Below are 16,449 nucleotides of genomic sequence, written 5' to 3' on the forward strand. Positions count from 1 at the left end.
GTTATAGCTAGGTAATTTGATTGTGATGGGACTGGGAAGCAAGTTAGTTATCCGATTTTCAAATTATTGAATGGCCTCAACAAAACTGACTAGAACCATTTGCAATGGTCTTAATTTTTTATTGCAAGCACTTGACAGTTTTGTATTTTCTGAATGTATAGATGCAAGTGCAAATGACTTAGAGGTCTCTCAACCCCTGCTGCAGGGAATACAGAGAACAGTGGTAAGCATCTTCAGATTTCCTGCCTTCTTTAATTTAATAATCAGAGATGTACGTTATTTTCAAAACCGAAAGATGCCATTGAGCTGCCGTAGGATTTCCAATTTCTTCTATCAGAATAGCTTTCCTTTTGAAGCGAGCATCATACTTTGCACGGTGCATTGCCATAGTGCGAAATGTAATAACAAATAACCACATTAATCCACTGCGAAAGATGCGACAAGCACGTGGTAAAAGGTGATGTGAACCTGAGCCTACGATTACTATGTGCAAAAAGCAGAACGTTTTGACTTTGGATCAATTGGGCTTCCCTGATTTGGTTTCCCTGAAAATAAGTATGCTTGGCACATTGTATGAAGGAGTAATGATTATGTTAGCATATTTCAACATCGACTTCAATAAAATTCAAAGCGGGACAGCTAAAATAAAACAGGCAATGAGATAAAATATTTGTTCACATTTCATTCTTTGTATTAGAGTGAAAATTCTGGACCCAGGGCCATGCAGTGGACAGGAGGGGCAGGCCATGCAGTTGCTATCACAGACTGACTCAGCGAAGAGCAAGTCAAGTTCCTCAGTGGTTTTTCAGCAAATTTTAGCGAAGAAACATTAATGAGAAATCAAATACATGAAAGCCTATACAGTCGACCGATTTTTCAGACCCTCTAGAGAACGCAAAAACATCAAAAATTCAGGCAGTCTGAAACAAGGAATGCATGAAAAAGACGTACCATTTTACAAATATTTCTTGGATCAAAACAGTCAAGAATGAGGTATTAGGCTTCCGAAGCACCAAAGCATGAAAAAGCCATTCAAAAACTCTATGCATCCGACAGCCTGTTTAATATGCATGCGTCGTCATGGCAGCCGGCGCTATTGCTTCAGTGCCCTAAAGAACTTGTCGATCCTTGTTTGGGTGACGTTTTGCTTGCATGTGATCATATTGTTCTCGATCTGAGCAAGAGTCATGTCAGCACTTTACACTGATGACAGCGTGAGCAATGCTAGTGTCAACGCGGTGCTCGTAGGCGGCGCAGACGTTGGCTCCTCATTCTCAACATCGGAGTCTTCCGAATCCTCCACAACCTGATGGACTAGCTCTTCATCGGTCAGTTCTGCACAGAAGTCGAGCTCATTGTCAGCGTCGACAAACTGTTCAAAAGGTATTTCCGTCTGTATGCAAAATCCCAGCAGAGCGGAGGTCATTGATCGCTTCATCCATGGGCAGGCACATGTCAATCATGTTGCACATTCAGGCAAGTCTGCTGCCTCTGTGGTGAGTGCGAAGCCCGCATGACGAAACCCACGTCAGCCTGCGATCATCTGCTCATTACTTGAGTGGGCATGGAAGCAGCACGGTAGAGCACATGGCTAACGATTGTCGTCTTCACGTTATCCAGGTTTTGGCTTGACTCTTACCATTCCTTGCAACAACAGCACAGAACCCATACTTCGCTATCTGCCTGCAGCAATGCCGTGTTCAGGAGTGCGACCTTTCTTCGAACCCAGGTGTTGCCTTCATTAGATCGGAATCCTTGTTCATTGGTTCAGCTGCATCAACGAGGAACATCATGCGTGCCTGCCTTGAAAGCCACCAGCCAGCCGCGACATGTCAGTGGTCATGGAAGCAGCACGGTAGAGCACATGGCTAACGATCGTCGTCTTCACGTTATCCAGGTTGGTCAATCGCATTCTCTACATGCTAGAAAAACATCAAATCGTTTTTTACTGCTGCTTCCGTGCCCACAAGTGCTCTATGATATGTGTTGTGACTGCAAAGAGGTGTTGCGTATGTTGTTGCTATGTTCGGGTGACGTTGAGCTAAACCCCGGGCATAATCGCAAGCAAACTACAGAGCGGCAGACTAAGGTAGCTGATGAAGACGGCACGTCATGCACCCATCGTTATAATGAAGTCATGGCTGCGTTGTCCTTTATTAGAACCGCCTGTGAGGCGTCAGTGGAGGCCCAAGCCACGTTGACCCAGGCTGTTCATGACGTAAAAGCCAATCAAGAATGTTTAGCAAAGCAGCTGTCTAATATTGATACTCGACTCTCTTCTGTTGAAACGAAAGTCAGCACTGTTAGTAGTCTCGAAGGAGAACTTCTGTTAACAAACGACACCGTTAATGACTTGGCGCAACAGAATAGTGCACTTCTTTTCCGCATCAATGATCTGGAGGACAGATCTCACAGAAATAATTTAATATTTTGTGGCGTCCCCGTTAGCAATGAAACATGGAATGACACAGAAAAAAACGTTATTAGTTTTCTTTCATCCAGTTTTAGGTCAGAATTTAAACCGGACAAAATAGAACAAGTACGCCGCCTTGGTGGCCCTTTTGTTCAAGAAAAATGCCGACCTATGATAATAAAATTTTCGCACTTCAAAGCGAAAGAAGTGATGTCACATCGTGATGAGCTGAAAACAACTGACATTTCAGTTTCTGAAGACTACTGTGCAGCAACTAGACTCGCTCGCAAAAGGTTAACTGCTTTTGCAAAATCTTTGCCTGGCTTACCATCCTTTAAGCTTCACTAGAACAAACTAATTGTAAATAAAAAGCAATATATTTATGACCCTAGAACAGACAGTATCAATGAGCTGCCCCGGCTGTGCTATCAGTCTCCTTCTCATAGCCCATCCGATGATTCATCTCCATGTGCTCGACCCATTTTATCCAATGCTGCTCGCACATGCGCAATGGGAGACACTTCGAGTTCAAGTCCCACACGCCACATTTCATAACAATTGGCCAGAAGTAGTGGTTATCGATGCCCTATATCGGTCCTTTATACTAATATCCAGAGCATTTTAGGCAAAAGAGATGATATCAGCACAGCTATCAACTCGTGCTATGCCGACCTAGTAGCGCTCACTGAAACTTGGTTAAAAGTTCGTGTAAGCGACAGCGAAATGTTACTCACACCCAGCCTTTCAATGTCTATCGTTGTGACAGAGATGGAAGACAAGGAGGAACCCTGCTCGCAGTTTCTACTAGCCTAACATCCAGAATTAATGTTTCATGCAACATAGAATCTGTCTGATGCGGCGTCATTTTAAACAATAGAGTACACATCACTGGCATTTGTTATCGTCCACCTAATGCAGACATCACATTCGCGAATGAATTGCATGATGCAGTTAACACAGTCGTCCTTCGTTATCCAGCATCCCTGGTATCTCTTCTAGGTGATTTCAATTAACCGTCAATAAACTGGACATCGACACCACCTACCTGTACACCGTATTCTTTGAATTGTCAAGCTTTTCTCGATATGTGCTCCCTTTTCAATTTTAATCAAATTGCTGATGGCCCAATGCATGTTATTGACAGTTCTGCTAACATTCTTGATCTATCCTCACCACTAACCTTGATATGATAGGCCCAATAATTTTCATACCGGGACTCAGTGATCATTCTTTACTCCATTTCGACCTAAACTTTAAAGCGTCTTTAGCTACAAAAAAACGCAAGATTATATTCGATTACAAAAAGGCAAACCTTGAAGAGATAAACAGAGAACTTTCGTGCTTCCTTGACAGCTATCTTAGTGGTTTTGAACATCATTCTGTCCAAGAGAACTGGGACCTTTTCGTCAATCAAATTTCATATCTAACTGAGGCTTACATTCCCAAGAAAATACTAACAGTACATAAACAAGCGCCATGGTATAATCCGTACTTAAATCGACTTTCGAAAAAAAAAAACGCTTATTTCGGACAGCAAAACTGCAGCAGGCTTCGGCATGCTTGCAGGCATATACTAATGCATCTCACACCTACTCTTAAGCTGTCGCTTCTGCAAAATCTATTTTTTTGAAAAGCACTCTACCATCCTTGCTTACAAATAACCCTAGCAAATTTTGGAATATCGTATCTAACTCCCAGAGCAACTCAGAGATTTCTTTACTTGACCAGAATGACTTACCTGTGCCTAGCAAAGAGTGCACAAAAATTTTAAACAATATGTTCACACTGAACTTTTCATCTGCAACTAATCTTCAGTTGCCTACACATTCGTTTTCGGGCTTTACGATTATGCATCTAATATCAATAGATGCTAACGGGATTGCAAAGCTTATTGAAACATTAAAACATTCATGTACCTCTGGTGTTGACAATATAAATGCAGGATTTCTTAAAGAAACAAACATGTGCTCCTCTGTCCTCTTGGCAAAAATATTTCAACAATCTTTAGATACTGGTGCTCTTCCTGTACATTGGAAGCAGGCGAAGGTGATTTCACTTCATAAATCTGGTAACAAGCAATCTCTCCTTAATTATCGCTCCATTTCTCTTACTAGCATACCATGCAAAATTCTTGAACATGTCATTTGCTCACACCTAGCTAGTTTTCTTGACTTGAACTTTTTTCAATCCAGAGCAACATGGCTTCAGGAAATCATACTCATGCAAGACACAGCTACTTTGTTTTACAAACTCCATGCTAACCCTTATTGACAACCGTTCCTTGGCTGATTGTATCTTCTTGGATTTTTCTAAGGCATTTGACAAAATAAACCATCGTCTTTTACTACTTAAACTCAAGTGCCTTATTATTGAAGGACATCTTTCCTGGGTCGAATTTTTCCTTATCGGTCGATCACAGCATGTCTTTGCTAACAACAATAATTCACCGTCAACACGTCAGGTGTACCCCAAGGGTCCGTTTTGGGCCCCCTTCTTTTTTTTGTTTATATTAATGACCTTCCTAACTGTGTGACTTCCCCTATCAACTTATTTGCCGATGACTGTGTTATTTATCGCGAGATTGCTGAACCCGCCGATGTTTCTGCTTTACAATCTGACCTCAATAATATAACTAAATGGTGCAGCACATGGTGTATGGACCTAAATGTTAAAAAATGTAAAGCTATGCGAGTGTCGCGCACTAATCTCACCCCTGCTTGCTATGTATTGAATAGCACTCCTTTAGATACTGTTACTTTGAACAAATATTTGGGTGTGCATATCACTAATAACCTCAGCTGGAAGCAACATATTGATTATATTATTAACAGCAACCGCATGCTTGGGATTCTGCACTGTAACTTTTCGAAGGTACCTGTTTCGACTGAAGTGACTATGTACAAAGCATTGGTACGTTCAAAGATTGAATATGCTTCTGCAATCTGAGATCCCGGTTTCACAAACTTAACATCCTCACTCGAGATGGTTCAAAATAATTTGGCACGTGTTATTCTTTCCAATTACAGTCGCACTAGCAGCATAACTTCAATGAAACTAACGCTATCTTTGCCATCTCTCAAGCTTAAAAGTAAAATTTCATGTCTTAGTCTTTTTTCACAAAATTTATCATCATAACAAATTGAGGCATACTTTCATTTCACAGCCATTGTATTGTTTCTCCCACATCGATCATGCTTACAAAGTAAATGTCATAACTTGCAATACTAATGCCCTTTTTCATTCCTTTCTGCTTCGTACGTCAGTAGAGTGGAATCGCCTTCCGCCCGATATCGCATTATACCAAGTCAAGATTCATCATCACTGATGCAATATCTTGAAGCTGATTCGTGACTCTTTTCATTTTTCTGACTATTATCTTATTTCAGTTATTCGTTTTTCATGCTTGTTTTCTCCCAGCGCTGTTCTTCTTTTCGTTGTATAATGCTGCTTTCTCACCGCTTATGATTGTTTTCAATTCTACTTGTATTGCATTATTGTACGATTGTTTTCGTTGCTATGTATTCCCGCATTCATTTAGCCTTTGTTATGTTTTGTTCATTTAGTGTTTTATGCTTTCTATCATATATGATGTACCACTCCCCTCTGTAATGCGTATGCACTTGAGGGTAATAAAATGAAATGAAAATGAACAATAATGGCGGCTTTCTTCTCCATCGTTAACAGACAGTACTGCTTTCCGCGCTTCAATGCCATCGGCAAGGACAACGAGGATGGAGTGGGGGCCATCATGGGTAAGCAAAATCCTCTTGCTGCGAAGTGTCGAAGCACCTAGGCCTAGCATTGCAGAGCACACTTGACACAATACGTAGCAAAACCAAGCACCAGCTTAGCGAAACACCATGTGGTCCGCAATGGGTCTGTGCAACGAAAAGGTGAAACGGTCGCGGCGTCAACGACGTTTCCAAAAACTCCGGAAGAGGTGCTGGTGAACATAGCCAGAGTGGACAGACCAAATCGGTGTGTAGCGGCTAAGTAAGGCTAGTTGTTCATGGTATGCAGAATGGCGGCTTTTTATGACGCAGTTGCAGTTTCAGACCTTCCATCGCATCAAAAAAGTGTGAAAATTTGGATGGCAGGGGATTCGAGTGTCCGAAATTTTAGATGCCCTTATACATTGATTCTATGGGGCTCATGGCGGTGCCGCCAAGATGTCCGGGATATCTAGCATGTCCGAAAATTTGGGCGTCCGAAAATTAGGTTGTTGACTGTACAAGGAAATATGAATAGAGGATAAGAAGCATAATGCTAACACATTCACTGCTCCCATATATATATATATTGTAGTCGACACAGTCGTCAAAAACAAAACAACGGAACAAATTTATTGTCCCTTCGTTTACGACACTCGCTTGCTCGGCGTACAGAACACACACTGCCCGAAAAGGGTCCGTTTCGGTGGCGGTACGGTCCACTCGGTTTCTCTCCGCACACCCTCTCCCACCAGATGTCCGGGGTCGGAATGGCAGAGCACCCCCCGTCGAGTCCGAGGCGGGAGCCCGGAGAGGGTCTGCGCGCATTCCGTCCGTTGGCCGAACATGCGTGGCGTCTCTGTCGACAACATTCGGCCATCCTTTTCTTTTCAACCGCCCTCGGTTGGAATGGGGTCTTGCGTTTTCTCTTTTTTCTGCGTTTTCGTCAAGCTCCAGTGCGATGGCGTCATCAACTGGGTCTCCTGTCACGTTTCGTGGGTGAAAGTTGAAAAGCAGACTGAATGGCGTCGCTTTCGTAGCTCGATTTACGGTGTTGTTGATTCTCCATTGCACTTGCGTTAGAATTTCGTCCCAGTCCTTTCCGTCGGCTCGTTTTGATAGACTGGCAACGGCGGGCATTATCATTCGGTTGTACCTCTTGACCTGCCCGTTAGCCATAGGCGTGCACGTTGCGTTCTTCACTTGAAGTTTGTTGAATAATCTCCTGAAAAGCACGCCTTCTATCAGGGCATACTCCTTCCTTATGCAGTGCGCTTCTTTCGTCTTCGACGATACCCTCAAGGTGTCTGCGATAGACTGTAACTTTGGGTCCATTTTCTGCGCAAGCGTCAACCAGTCGTCGTCGGTGAGCTCCGTTATGAAGATATTAATGCTTCTTGGAACATCAATCTCTTCTGCTTCCGAGGTAGGAGCCCTGCTGAGGGCATCAACATGGCGTTTGAAGCTCCAGCGATTGCCTTTGTCGGCTTTGTTTCGTTGCAGCTTACGAGAATGAAGGGTTCCGAATACTCTTCCATGCACAATGCTCCCCTTGCGATTTTCCGGTTTTGCGCGATGATCAGCGGAGACTCTGAGACATTCACTACAGGTAGGCATAGCTCGCACCCTTCGTTTTTCCTTAGTAAGCAGCTTGGTACGCATTGGCCGCGTGGCTCGCACAGCTTTCCGTGGACGAAGATGTCACTATGAGTAACGTTGTCACTGCCCAGTGCAACGAAACCGACGTAATTCGGAGGTATGACAACAGCCTCCTTTGCCCACAAGTTCTCTCGGCGTGGTGGAAGGGCTGGTACAGCTAAGTTGACCAGAGTCCCGTCCTTATTCTCCGACTGGTCATGCTCCTCGAAAATGCGCACTGTATTTTTGCGGCGCACCACCGTTATGTGTGGCTGCTCGGTAAAGGGTTGCCCGACAAGCAGTGGGATAGCTTGTACATCGTCTCGGACAATGTGGATCTGGACGTCGGCTGTAGCCTGGTCCACCGTCAATTTCGCTTCAAAACTGCCCATTGGCGTCGTTTTTCCCGATCCGTACCCGCTGATCGTAAAGGGACGGCTTAGAGGTTCGTATGAGAATTTCAACTTTTCTGCTTCGCTCTCCCGCATTGTTATGCACTGGCTTCCCATGTCGACGTATGCCTTAATCGGCTTCCCGTTCACTTTGGCACTCATGAAATACTTCTGATTTGGCACCATGCTGCCCACTGTATCGTTGCTCTCTTGCGCAAGGACAGCTGGTTTCGTCCCGTTGATAGTTGTCAAGCTTTCCTTCGAATAGCAATTTTTGGTCTCGTGGCCTGATTTTCCACAATTTGTGCATTGCGGCTCGCGTTGAGGTTTTGGGCATGCTGCCGAAACATGTCCGTATGAAGAGCAATTAAAACAAAGTGGCTCGCCTTTTTCGTTACATTTCCGTCCGGATGCCTTTGCCGATTCACCTCCGGTGCGAAGTGGACGTTGAGCAATTGCCGCTACGCAGTCGTTGCCGTCTTGGACGCGGTGTGAACGTCGAGCATCCAACGGCTGATAGAGCGTCTTAGGTCTCGTCTGCTTCATGGTGTCCGTTCTGTCGCAGAGCCGTTTCATGCACTGGAGCAACTCATCTGGGCTTGCGTAGTCTCGAACGCTCAGGGTCCGCACCAGATCTTCGTCGTTGAGTCCAGTGATGACGTACTTGATACAAGCCGCTTCACCGATGGTGCAGCGCCTTGCTTTGGCCAGCTTGTCGTAGAAGTACGCTTCGACACTTTCGTGTCGCTCCTTCGTTCGTGATTCCATGTTCCGGAATGTGCATTGGAAACTGGATGCCGAAGGAAACGCTCTCTTCATTTCAGCTTTCCAGTCGGCCCAAGTTCGTTGGGCATCTGTGAGCCCATCATACCACGTTTTTGCGCCGCCCTGGAGCTTCGTGAGGGCGAAGCAAGTGGTCTGCTGGTCTCTCCAACTGTAGGCTGCAGCCAGATTGTCAACTTTGTTGAGCCACGTCTCGACCGTTGGCTGATCGTGCAAAGATGGGTCAAATATTGGCACCAGTTGCGCGCTCGCCGTCGCCAATCGTCCATCCGCGACGCCCGATGCACTTGCCGACGGGTGGTGTGGTGGCGATTGAGCCGATTGCATTAGTTGGGCTGCTCCCTGCAATGCCTCTCGTACCGCCGTCTGGATCGTCACCTGCATCAGCACCTGGAAGTCGAAGGCACTGGGAACGGGCACTGCTTCGTTGGGGCTGTCCATGTCGTGGCTGCTTGCCGTTGCAGCGTTCATGGATCCCCTTTCTACGTTGGGCTGCTGCGTCTCGCCTTCGTTCTGTACGCTCTCGTTCGTCGAGTGAGCCGGTCGTGATACCTCGCCCTCGGGTCCTCCATTCGTTGTCTTCGAACGTAGCATCATCGTGGCTTTTTGGGTCGAATAACTTTAGAGGCACTCGTTGAGGAAGGTAGTTGGTTGAAATCCCACTTCTGAGAAAAAGTTCTGTAGTCGACACAGTCGTCAAAAACAAAACAACGGAACAGATTTATTGTCCCTTCGTTTATGACACTCGCTTGCACGGCATACAGAACACACACTGCCCGAAAAGGGTCCGTTTCGGTGGCGGTACGGTCCACTCGGTCCCTCTCCGCACACCCTCTCCCACCAGATGTCCGGGGTCGGAATGGCAGAGTAACCCGAGAGCTACTTCGCAGCGCGGAGCAGAGCACCCCCCGTCGAGTCCGAGGCGGGATCCTGGAGAGGGTCTGCGCGCATTCCGTCCGTTGGCCGAACATGCGTGGCGTGTCTGTCGACATATACAGTCGAGTCCACTTATAGCAATGTTCAAGTGCCACGAAAATTTCATTGTTATAACCGATAATTGTTATAAACGGTTTGCACAAAAATAGTATAACAACTACAGAGAGGGGTCACGGACGGAAGTGACATGCGAGCTCCGCCGAGGCATCGGTGTGGTGGCCACAAAAGGGGCCTTGTAAAAAATACGAGAAGGTTTCTACAGCCGCTTGTCAGCTTGAGAAATCCTGAAGTAATGGTGGGATGAAGAGAGAGACAAAACTTTTATTTAAAAGCCACCGCCTGGCTGGAAGTACACATTGTTAATTAGCAGGGCAAACTGCTTCGCCTTTGTGGCCAGAATCGGACCGCTGATAGGCAATTTCAGGGCACAGCTGCCAAGAAACCACTCGCTGAGGGCCTCCTTCATTTCCTTATAGGCCCCTTGTCAAATGCATTTGCCCCCACTGTCAAGCGAGGACTTTTCTTTGTCGAACTTCTCAGCAGAGTGGATGATCATCAACACCATCAGTTGCAATAGTGCGTACTTCTTAACCAAGTCACACACTTTCTTACCCTCTTTGTAGTCCTTCATGATACTCCACTTCGTCTCCAAATTAATAGCCGTATTCTTTCCTTTCACCAGCAACGTCTTCCGATAATCGATGGGTGGATCAGCCATATTCCGTTGCGGTGGCGATTCAAGTGAGATGGAGAAACCACATGGCCCGGAATGACCTTGACGCAATCAACTTGCACAAACAACCAAATTCGTTGGCAGAACGAGTAGAACTGCCTCCAAAATGAGAGGCGAGCGAGCAAATCAGCGCTGTCGGCATAGCTGTCGTTGCGTTTGCGAAGGCCATTCGTGTTTCGAAGGATGGCGTGGTGTAGAGCTATGGGTGCAGCCCATTTGTGTTCAGAGGGATGGAAGGGCAGCGGGGGAAAAGCGCGCGAGACTGGCAATGCGTAAAAGGCAAGAAAACAGTTTCTATTGTTTAAGCGCAGGGCGGGGAGGGCGCAGCAGCTGGAATTTTTTCTTTTTTCTTTTCAAGGATTTCACATTCCACTACCTTTTGGCAAGAGCACTCAGGAGCCAGACTTCATTGTTATAACTGATAATGCAGCATGGGGGCATTGTAGTAAGAGGATATTTTAGAATAGAAAGCATACAAAAGTGAATGATACAGCAGGTTTTCATTGTAAGCAATATATTGTTAAAACCAGTATTGTTACAAGTGGACTCGACTGTATATATATTTTTTTCACTACCAAGCTTCCTATCTCGAGCAAGTGGAATAAACTTTTGCCTAGTAAAGGCACCTGCTGGATCCACATCTTTGTGTCATTTTATCTTGCATAGTATAAATAAGCTCGAGTTATTTAATGTGTACATGCTGAGCCGCATGTGCAAGAATGAGGGAGCAAGCGAGCGCAGCTCAGTAATTCTGCACAGATTGGTGAAATAAGGATGTGGAGTCAACAGCAAGAGTGAACTTTTCTGCGCACGCACGGCACCTCTGAAACCTCTTCTCCAGTAAGCACGTCCACAAAAAGGGAGGGGGGCAAGAAAATACATTTTAACAATTAGTGTGCAGCCATCACGTATGCTTCCTCCTGCCCACACCAGGCAACCGCTCCCCCTTTCACCCCACTCAGTCTCAGAAAGACAAGAAAATAAAGTGAGGGCACGATGCACACACTCCCAGACAGGCAGGGGAAAAAAAAGCCTGCTGAGAGGGCAAGGAGAACTAAGATTGTAGCCATGGCATAGTTTTTACATCGCTCTTGTTGTCATGTGATCCTCCCCAGTTAATGCACAAAGATTGAGTCCCCAGTACTTTAGGCCAACGGAGTCTCGGTACTCTGTTATAGTGCAAGGGTTCACATTGAGAGCCAAAAGGTATGAAAACAACCTTGCGCTGCATTTGACTAAGTGTGGTAGTTACATACTTGTGACTAGCTTGCTGTCATGCCAGATAATAAAAATTGATGGTTTGGGATGATTAGTCAAGCAAAAGCACCCACCTAATGGAATCATCATCAGCCTGACTATACCCACTTCAGGGCGAAGGCCTCTTCCATATTTCTCCCATTAACCCGGTTCTGTGCTAGCTGCATCCAACTAACCCCTACGAACTTATTAACCTCATCCACCCACCTAACTTTCTGCCGCTCCCTGCTACGCTTTCCTTCCCTTGGAATCCAGTTTGTTACCCTAAGCAACCATCGGTTATCCTCTCTTTGCACTACATGTCCTGCCCATGTCCATTTCTTCTTAATTTCCGCTAGAATGTCAGTAACTTGAGTTATTTCTCTGACCCACTCTTCACACTTCCTATCTCCTAATGTTACCCCTACCATTTTTGGTTCCATAGCCCTCTGGGGTGTCCTCAACTTAAGTAGAACCCTCTTGGTTAGCCTCCATGTTTCAGCCCCATAGGTGACTACAATGGAATCATAGGTTACTGTAAAACGTTGCCTTTGATAGATTATGGTGCAGTATTCATTTCACATTGCTTGACTGTGTACGTATGTGTCGTGTCTCAATCCACTTTATTATGTTGGTATCAAAAGGCGTTGTACTTTGTATACAGAGAAATTTTCCTTACGGTTATCCCACAAATGAGGACAAATAAACTGCAGTTAAAACATTGTACTTGTCACATGGGTGTAAAACTTGCTCTGCAAATGTATTATATTCAATGGCTGCCTTTCTCTAATGGCGTGAGCCACATCTGCTAGCACCACAGCACTGTTAGCAGCCAAATGATTTGCTCATTAAATACCCCACTGCATTGACTTAGTGGTTAAAGACTGATTCACACGAGGCACTGTCAGTCTGCAGGGTGCACATTATGTGTTCATACATCAATGGTATATGTGGCATGCTGTTGGCCCACGGGCTAGTAGAACAAGAAATATCAAATGGCTCTTCTCCAGTGGAATTAGGCAGTGGATCACAAAGATTTACATGCTGTGTGGCAACCAGCCCACTCATCCCAATGTTTTGGCTTCCATAAATGGAGTCTCTCACTGCAGACAGTTAGCTAGTGAGTCGCACCAGCTAGTGACTCGCACGGTATGGGTACAATAGGAGGAGATTGGCGTTTGTATTCGTCCTCTAGTCTCTTAATTGTTCGGGACAGGGGAGCAGAGAGGTGGATGGGGGAAATTGTACAGAGAGGGTTGGTAGGCCTTGCTGTTTTGCGTTTGCTGTTGTGGCCATCGCTTAATGCGCATATCTGTTTGTGCTTCTGTTTCTTGATGCACCGCTTTGTGCAGAGTTTTTCCTTGCCATTCCGTAAGACAGTAGATTGTAACCGTACACGCAACAAGCCTTTGGAAGCCGTAAGAAGTGGGTGAGGAACAAAAACCAGAAGACGCTGACCACAAGTTGGGTTACAGCCGGTGCCAGACTTGTTAGATGTGCAGGGAACATTAACCACGCTGCCTGATGATGACACTGTGGGTTCAGATTACAGCACGAATTACATCCTGTATCACAGTACACTTCACGTTGATGCCGCTGCCGCGTACTACTCTACTGCGGAGCCGGCGCACTGAGTGGTCGGTGCAGTTCGTTCTGGCGGGAAAGCCCATGACCCAACCCAAGTTTCACCTCGGCGTTAGCGCAGAATGCGATGCCGGTACCGAGTTCGTGATTGTGGACATGAAATATTTTACCGTGCACACGAAGTACGGAATCTGCTGCGAGATCGCGAAGACGTGAGCGGTCAACTGCTGAAGTGTCACAAGGGGCCTCAACTCTAGCTTAGCTCGCCGTTCGCTTTTGCGCTAGCCACTGCCGGCACAATTATTCCTGCTTTTTGTTGCGTACTACTCCCATGCAGCGCTTCCACTTATTTTATTGAGTGCCTAACTTACGTGCATATTGGTTCTTCTATTGTGGCAGCACAACCATGTGCTGGCGTCAAAGAAATATATTGCACGTCGCCTTGCGACGCAGCCTTGTGCTCAGCACACACACACAAAAAAAACTGCATGATTTGCATATTTGCTGTGCTGCAGCCTAAAATGAAAATGCACTGCAGAATAAATTGTGCCATTTTCATGACTTGGCAAAATGTTTTATGGTTTTCCTAACATTTCCTTGATTTTTCCCGGTGCATATTTCCCTGACAATTCCCGGTTTACCTGGTTGCTAGACATCCTGATTAAAATAGCAAGTCCTTAGAAATCAAACAACAGAAGAAGAAACATGCCTGCAAAAGGGGCTTCCGGAACAAGCAACTCAGCAATGACACCGTCCCTGTTTGTGGCTTGCTCTGCTGCCTCACGGGCTATTTCTGCACAAGTAAGACGGTACTAGATGAAGCACAAGAATGACTCAATGAGAACTGTAGTAGCAGCGGCAGCCGAGCTGGCTGTACTCGAAGAAACAGCCCAGACCAGGTGCAGGATAAGGAATGACCTTTATTTGCTCTTTGACGCGCTTATATAGCCAGTGTGGTTACTTATCCGCTGCTGCTATCAGTTCGCAAGTGGCGTGTCATGCACACACGCTATCACATTCTTCCTTCCCCCCAAGATCATTGTCTTTAATCCTTGGTTTCAATGACGGAAATCATGAGAAGTGTACCGGTCAGGTGGTTTTCGGGTGCGCTGACTTCTGTGCAGAGGTGTTTGAGAGTCTGAATGAGTTTCGGCTTGCGCCCGAGGATGCCCGATGTCGGCAGCTGGAGGTAGCACTTCCTGCTCTTCCAGTGGTGGTGGTGGTGGTGGTGGGTTCCGATTTGTAGCATCTTCGAGAAGGGGAGGTGCAGGCGTGCCCACCTCAGGATGCACCTACTGGCGTGCGGTGAAGCCATCTTCATCCGTGCTGGGTATCGCCAGGGCAGGCATGTCCACCTCATGATGTGCCTGTTGAGGTTCAGCGAAGGCCTCCTGATGGCGTGCAGAATCCTTGGTCCTGGGTAATCTAGGACCCATCGCCTCAGTCTCCAACCCTGCATGTTGGAAACAACGTCGCGAATGCAAATGATCAATATGAACATGCCGGACGACGGACGACGTTCTGCGTTTCTACAAGGTAGGTCACAGGGCTGATTTGCCGTACTATACGCCCTTCCGTCCATGACACCTTCTCTTTCCTGACGGTGTTCACGTATACGAATTCGCCCTCCCTAAATGAACGGAAAATCAATCTTCGTTGATCAAGCTACCTTTTTACTACTTCTTGCTTTTTATCCATGTCATCGCAAAACGACGGCTTTAGTAATAAAAGCTTTGTGCGCGGCGTTCGCTTCAGGAATAGTTCTGCGGGAGACTTGCCTGTGATCATGTTAGGTGTTGTCCGATACGCCAGCAAGAAGTGATCTAGTCTCTCCCAGAGCGATCTGCTGTTAACTCCCTCACTGTCATGGAGGAGCTGCTTGCAAAGGCTCTTCTTGACCGTTTGAACTGCCCTATTGGCTGCCCCGTTGGACTTCGGATGGTATGGCGGGCTGTACGTAGGTCGGATGCCACATGTATCGAGGAAGTCCTGGAATTCCTGCGATGAAAACTATGGGCCATTATCAGAAACCAGTTGTTCAGGGAATCCGTAAGCAGCAAACAGACTTCGCAAGCACTCGAATGTCTTTGCGGCGGTAGTTGAGGACATAGGGAACACTTTGAGCCACTTTGAAAACGAGTCGACACGCAGGAGAAATGTAGTTTTTTCAAACTCAAAACAATCTACATGTACTCGCTTCCAGCAGCGGGCAGAAAGCGGCCATGACTCGAGTGGAGCATGGACAGCAGTATTTTGCATTGCTTGGCAAATGCTGCAGCGTTTTACAGTTTTTTCGATGTCCGAGTCTAACCCTGGCCACCATAGCAGGCTGCGTGCGAGCATCTTCATTCGTGACGCCCCAGGGTGTTCCTCCTGCAACTTTGGGGGCACAATAACTCTGTTCCTCCACGTGATGTAACCTGCTTCGAGAGATAACTCCGAGCATTTGCTATAGTACAGCACAAGTTCGGCATCTTGCACTTGTGCTGGCCATCCTTCCAGTGTATATTGGTATACCTTGCTGAGCGTACGGTCATACTTGCTTGCTTTGGCAAGATCATTGGCCGTCAGTGGCATAGTTTGGAAAACGGCTAGTGTATATGTCTGATCTACATTGGTTCCCCCTGCAACAGGCAGTCTGGAGAGCGCATCTGCGACTTGCATTTGAGATCCTTTCCGATATCTCAAGTCGTAACGATAAGAAGCCATGATCAAAGCCCATCTCTGCATTTGAGTGGCCGCTTGCATTTGAGTACCGGATTGTCTGTGAGCAAGTTTTTTGTTTTCTGAAATGCTTGAACGCACATGTCAGTCCATCCCCAACGTTTTCCTTTCTTCAGATGCTCGTGCAGCGGGGCAGCAACTGTTGCCAAGTTTGGCAGGAACTTTGAGTAAAAGGTTATCATTACAAGGAATGATTTCAGCTCAGTACTATTGGTGGGCTCAGGTGCGTCAGTTATTGCCTTTACTTTGGATCGCAGTGGCTTGATTCCCTCCGCTGAAATTTTGTGACCCAGGTAGCGG

General features: G+C 46.3%; 1 long non-coding RNA gene across 1 annotated transcript in view; it reads left to right on the forward strand.

Annotated features, from left to right (window-relative positions):
- Positions 1-6,094: 6,094 nt before the first annotated feature.
- Positions 6,095-16,449, forward strand: part of LOC146182744 (uncharacterized) — an 85,603-nt gene continuing 75,248 nt past the window's right edge. Inside the window, exon 1 of the long non-coding RNA XR_014708389.1 lies at positions 6,095-6,165. This is a non-coding gene — a long non-coding RNA (uncharacterized LOC146182744). The remainder of the gene's footprint in view (positions 6,166-16,449) is intronic.

The sequence above is a fragment of the Amblyomma maculatum genome, chromosome 7 (assembly GCF_055883805.1).
Source record: "Amblyomma maculatum isolate TAMU_Amacu chromosome 7, ASM5588380v1, whole genome shotgun sequence".
In the NCBI taxonomy this organism is placed as follows: Eukaryota; Metazoa; Arthropoda; class Arachnida; order Ixodida; family Ixodidae; genus Amblyomma; species Amblyomma maculatum.